The sequence below is a fragment of the Lipophrys pholis genome, assembly GCF_963383615.2.
Source record: "Lipophrys pholis genome assembly, chromosome: 10".
Taxonomy (NCBI): domain Eukaryota; kingdom Metazoa; phylum Chordata; class Actinopteri; order Blenniiformes; family Blenniidae; genus Lipophrys; species Lipophrys pholis.
This window is the reverse complement of record NC_137640.1, coordinates 800,146-806,213: the sequence shown is the minus strand read 5'-3', so window position 1 is coordinate 806,213 and position 6,068 is coordinate 800,146.

Below are 6,068 nucleotides of genomic sequence, written 5' to 3'. Positions count from 1 at the left end.
AGTAGCCAGATGTTTAGTGTCAGACCTCAGCGCCTCTCCTCCTGCTCCTCCTGCTCCTCCTGCTCCTCCTGCTCCTCCTGCTGCTCCTGCTGCTCTGCTGCTCTGTTACCTCACCTGGAGGAGCAGTGAGGCACAATCACAGGTTCTCAGTGGCCCCTGCTGCTCCTTCTCCTGCTCCTGCTCCTCCTGCTCCTCCTCTTGCTGCTCCTCTTGCTGCTCCTCCTCCTCCTGCTGCTCCTCCTCTTGCTGCTCCTCCTCCTCCTGCTGCTCCTCCTCTTGCTGCTCCTCCTGCTCTTACTCCTGCTGCTCCTCCTGCTGCTCCTCGTCCTGCTGCTCCTCCTCTTGCTGCTCCTCCTGCTCTTCCTGCTGCTCCTCCTCTTGCTGCTCCTCCTCTTGCTGCTCCTCCTCCTGCTGCTCCTGCTCCTCCTGCTGCTCCTCCTGCCGCTCCTCCAGCTGTTTTCCCCAGAACAGCAGCATCCCTCCCACCTTTGATCCTCTACTGCATGTTCTGTTGTACCTCTGTTAAGGAGATCCTCCTCTCCTCCTCTCCTCCTCTCTTCCTCTCCTCTTTCTCCTCCTCCTCCCCTCCTCCTCCTCTCCTCCTCTCCTCCTCTCCTCCTCTCCTCTTTCTCCTCCTCCTCTCCTCTTCCTCTCCTCCTCCTCCTCCTCTCCTCTCTCCTCCTCCTCCTCCTCCTCCTCCTCTCCTCCTCTCCTCTTTCTCCTCCTCCTCTCCTCCCCTCCTCTTCCTCTCCTCCTCTCCTCCTCCTCTCCTCTTTCTCCTCCTCTCCTCCTCCTCCCCTCCTCCTCCTCTCCTCCTCTCCTCTTTCTCCTCCTCTCCTCCTCTCCTCTCCTCCTCCTCCTCTCCTCCTCTCCTCCTTCTCCTCCTCTCCTCCTCCTCCCCTCCTCCTCTCCTCCTCTCCTCCTCTCCTCCTCTCCTCCTCTCTTCCTCTCCTCTTTCTCCTCCTCCTCCCCTCCTCCTCCTCTCCTCCTCTCCTCCTCTCCTCCTCTCCTCCTCTCCTCTTTCTCCTCCTCCTCTCCTCTTCCTCTCCTCCTCCTCCTCCTCTCCTCCTCTCCTCCTCCTCCTCCTCCTCTCCTCCTCTCCTCTTTCTCCTCCTCCTCTCCTCCCCTCCTCTTCCTCTCCTCCTCTCCTCCTCCTCTCCTCTTTCTCCTCCTCTCCTCCTCCTCCCCTCCTCCTCCTCTCCTCCTCTCCTCTTTCTCCTCCTCTCCTCTCCTCCTCCTCTCCTCCTCCTCCTCTCCTCCTCTCCTCCTCCTCTCCTCCTCCTCCTCTCCTCCTCCTCCTCTCCTCTTTCTCCTCCTCTCCTCCTCCTCCCCTCCTCCTCTCCTCTTCCTCTCCTCCTCTCCTCCTCCTCTCCTCTCCTCCTCCTCTCCTCCTCCTCCTCTCCTCCTCTCCTCCTCCTCCCCTCCTCCTCTCCTCTCCTCTTTCTCCTCCTCTCCTCCTCCTCTCCTCTCCTCCTCCTCTCCTCCTCCTCCTCCTCCCCTCCTGCTCCTGAACACAACCTGCCCCAGTCTCTGCTCCTCATCACCACTTCCTTCCTGGAGTCACATGAAGTGTTGCTGCTTGTCCCTGTTTCCTCCTCACATCTTCCTATTGGATGTTGCAGGTATTGCTGCTCCTTCCTTCCTTCCCGTCCTTCCTTCCATTCTTCCCATCCTTCCTTTCTTTCTCCCCATCCTTCCTTCCTTTCTCCCCATCCTTCCTTCCTTTCTTCCCATCCTTCCTTCCTTCCTTTCTCCCCTTCCTTCCTTTCTCCCTGTCCTTTCTTCCCATCCTTCCTTTCTTTCTCCCCATCCTTCCTTCCTTTCTCCCCGTCCTTCCTTCCATTCTTCCCATCCTTCCTTCCTTTCTCCCCATCCTTCCTTTCTCCCCATCCTTCCTTCCTTCCATTCTCCCCATCCTTCCTTTCTCCCCGTCCTTTCTCCCCATCCTTCCTTCCTTTCTTCCCATCCTTCCTTCCTTTCTTCCCATCCTTCCTTCCTTTCTTCCCATCCTTCCTTCCTTTCTCCCCATCCTTCCTTCCTTTCTTCCCATCCTTCCTTCCTTTCTCCCCATCCTTCCTTTCTCCCCATCCTTCCTTTCTCCCCATCCTTCCTTTCTCCCCTTCCTTCCATTCTTCCCATCCTTCCTTCCTTTCTCCCCATCCTTCCTTTCTTCCCATCCTTCCTTCCTTTCTCCCCTTCCTTCCTTTCTCCCCGTCCTTTCTTCCCATCCTTCCTTCCTTTCTCCCCTTCCTTCCTTTCTCCCCTTCCTTCCTTTCTCCCCTTCCTTCCTTTCTCCCTGTCCTTTCTTCCCATCCTTCCTTCCTTTCTCCCCATCCTTCCTTTCTCCCCTTCCTTCCTTTCTCCCCGTCCTTTCTTCCCATCCTTCCTTCCTTTCTCCCCATCCTTCCTTTCTCCCCTTCCTTCCTTTCTCCCCTTCCTTCCTTTCTCCCCGTCCTTTCTTCCCATCCTTCCTTCCTTTCTCCCCATCCTTCCTTTCTCCCCTTCCTTCCTTTCTCCCCGTCCTTTCTTCCCATCCTTCCTTCCTTTCTCCCCATCCTTCCTTTCTCCCCTTCCTTCCTTTCTCCCCATCCTTCCTTTCTCCCCTTCCTTCCTTTCTCCCTGTCCTTTCTTCCCATCCTTCCTTCCTTTCTCCCCATCCTTCCTTTCTCCCCTTCCTTCCTTTCTCCCCTTCCTTCCTTTCTCCCCGTCCTTTCTTCCCATCCTTCCTTCCTTTCTCCCCATCCTTCCTTTCTCCCCATCCTTCCATTCTTCCCATCCTTCCTTCCTTTCTCCCCATCCTTCCTTTCTCCCCGTCCTTTCTCCCCATCCTTCCTTCCTTTCTCCCCATCCTTCCTTTCTCCCCTTCCTTCCTTTCTCCCCTTCCTTCCTTTCTCCCCGTCCTTTCTTCCCATCCTTCCTTCCTTTCTCCCCATCCTTCCTTTCTCCCCTTCCTTCCTTTCTCCCCGTCCTTTCTTCCCATCCTTCCTTCCTTTCTCCCCATCCTTCCTTTCTCCCCTTCCTTCCTTTCTCCCCTTCCTTCCTTTCTCCCCTTCCTTCCTTTCTCCCCTTCCTTCCTTTCTCCCCTTCCTTCCTTTCTCCCCTTCCTTCCTTTCTCCCCATCCTTCCTTTCTCCCCTTCCTTCCTTTCTCCCTGTCCTTTCTTCCCATCCTTCCTTCCTTTCTCCCCATCCTTCCTTTCTCCCCTTCCTTCCTTTCTCCCCTTCCTTCCTTTCTCCCCGTCCTTTCTTCCCATCCTTCCTTCCTTTCTCCCCATCCTTCCTTTCTCCCCATCCTTCCATTCTTCCCATCCTTCCTTCCTTTCTCCCCATCCTTCCTTTCTCCCCGTCCTTTCTCCCCATCCTTCCTTCCTTTCTCCCCATCCTTCCTTTCTTTCTTCCAATCCTTCCATTCTTCCCATCCTTCCTTCCTTTCTCCCCATCCTTCCTTCCTCCTGCAGTACCCCCCCCCCCCCCCCATGCTGCTCCCCAGTTGCCCCGTTCAGCTCCTGCTCTCGTCCTTCCCTCCCAGACTTCCCACCGTCTCTCTGAACTTTTCTTCTGGATTCTGCAGCTCCAGTGAAATTGCTTGTGATCACTCCCGAGTGCAGAGAGTGATACATATCTGGAGGTGATCCTCGTTGCCACGGGGACACTGTCTGTTGGGCTCCGTGTGATTTGACACCAGCATCATCTGGCTGGCAGGAGCAGGTTAGTAACAGCAGTGTGGAGCCTCCAGGTTCACTTCAGAAGAAGTAGGATCATCTGAAGTGGTGCAGCAAAGCTCCTCCTCCTCCTCCTCCTCCTCCTCCTCCTCCTCCTCCTCCTCCTCAGCCCTCCTATATTGATAGGGAGTCGCCCCTGCTCTGCTCCTCTTCGTCATTTCCAAACGTTTCTTCATCCTCGGTGAGCCTTCTTCTCTGCAGCGTTTCCTCCTCTGGCTGTTCTCCCGGTCGGCCCCCTGCTGTTCCTCCTCCTGCATCGCTTCATGTCTCACCTGACTCCCTACGCTTCCCCACTCCTCTTTTACCTCCTTTCTTCTCGCTCCTCCTGCGTCTCCTCCTGCTCACCGCCAGCAGCTTTCCCTCCTCTCCACATTTCAATACAGGTCCTGCCAGTCCTCAAACCAGTGAACAAGATGCTCCTTGAATTGCTTCTCCTGTGTCCTCTGCTGTTCCTCCTCTGCTTTTCCTCCTCCTGCTATTCCTCCTCCTGCTGTTCTTCCTCTGCTGTTCTTCCTCTGCTGTTCCTCCTCCTCCTGCTGTTCCTCCTCCTCCTGCTGTTCCTCCTCCACCTGCTGTTCCTCCTCCTCCTGCTGTTCCTCCTCTGCTGTTCTTCCTCTGCTGTTCCTCCTCCTCCTGCTGTTCCTCCTCCTCCTGCTGTTCCTCCTCCACCTGCTGTTCCTCCTCCTCCTCCTCCTGCTGTTCCTCCTCCTCCTGCTGTTCCTCCTCCTCCTGCTGTTCCTCCTCCACCTGCTGTTCCTCCTCCACCTGCTGTTCTTCCTCTGCTGTTTCTCCTCCTGCTGTTCCTCCTCCTGCTGTTCCTCCTCCTCCTGCTGTTCTTCTTCCCCTGCTGTTCCTCCTCCTCCTGCTGTTCCTCCTCCTGCTGTTCCTCCTCCACCTGCTGTTCCTCCTCCACCTGCTGTTCTTCCTCTGCTGTTTCTCCTCCTGCTGTTCTTCCTCTGCTGTTCTTCCTCTGCTGTTCCTCCTCCTGCTGTTCCTCCTCCTGCTGTTCCTCCTCCTCCTGCTGTTCTTCTTCCCCTGCTGTTCCTCCTCCTGCTGTTCCTCCTCCTCCTGCTGTTCCTCCTCCTGCTGTTCCTCCTCCTGCTGCTTGTAGAAGTGCTAGATTAGTCTACTGCTGCATTTTAATGTTGCGCGTAATGATGAGCTCCGTACCGAGTCTCCCTCCTTTATGAGAAGCAAAAGCTTTGAAGGGCACGTCTAGTTTGATTTTTGATTAAACAGAACAATCTGTGTGTGTGTGTGGGGGGGGGGGGGGGGGGGGGGGGATGTAGTACATCTGCCAGGCCTATAGGGGGCGCTGTAACTCCGCCACAGTAATACACCAAAAACGGAGAAGAAGATAGGGAGCATGCAAAACGAAGTATAATCCATGGTTACATGAAACGGCGACTCACCATAGTTGCAGAAAATGAATGGTTGAATTCAGAAGTGACTTTCTACACAAAACTACACAGGATGTGGAGTCGTGGACGTTTGTCCTGAGATGTTTGTTCTCTTTGGTTCCTCATATTTTAATTCATATCCTCATGTCCTCTGTTTGAAATCTTTTCTAGAGCTGGTCTGTACTCTGTACTTGATTCTTGGTGTTGAACCTCAGTTGAAAGTGAAAATCTGGAGTTTGAAAGTTTTTCTGTTTGGACTCTTTGTTCAAACCAGAATCGGCCACAAGGGGGGCGCCACCCCAGAACGGGAGGTTTAGATTGTCGTCAACTCAGGAGGCTGAAATCATAAACCACCTCTGCTAGATTTAGCTGCTAACTGCTAACCGCTAACAGGACTAGTAGAAACGTTGAACCATGTGATTTACAAATGAGCCTGTATTTCATTTTAAACCTCCGGGGGCGCTGCTCTGCAGCTGGATGTTTGGAGACGCTGCACCATCGCTTTTATTTTTATTTTTGATGTGAGCAAAGGACTGCTATGCTATCCCAATGCTATCGCTATGCTACCGCTTTGCTATCGCTATGCTAATGCCATGCTATCGCCATGCTATCACCAAGACTGACAGTTCCTGCAGCCAATTAAATGTAGACGTCATGAGCGACTTAACAGAGCCTCTGGTTTCCTCTGACAGTCCAAACCCTTCCGACCGTTCTGTGTGCAGTGAGCTCATCTCACTTCTTGTACAGATTGGATTTTGATCATATCAGTTTGTTTACAAAGATAACCTTTTTGAAAGCACAGCCTATACAGATTTGTGGAAAGTATGGTGGTGCAGAAAATCAAACCACCAGGTGTGTTGTTCTGCTCTGGGCTCTCCTCTATGTGGCCTGAAAAGGCTGCTGCTGTTCAGTGACCTTCACGTCCCCTGAAGGATTCTCACCGATTCA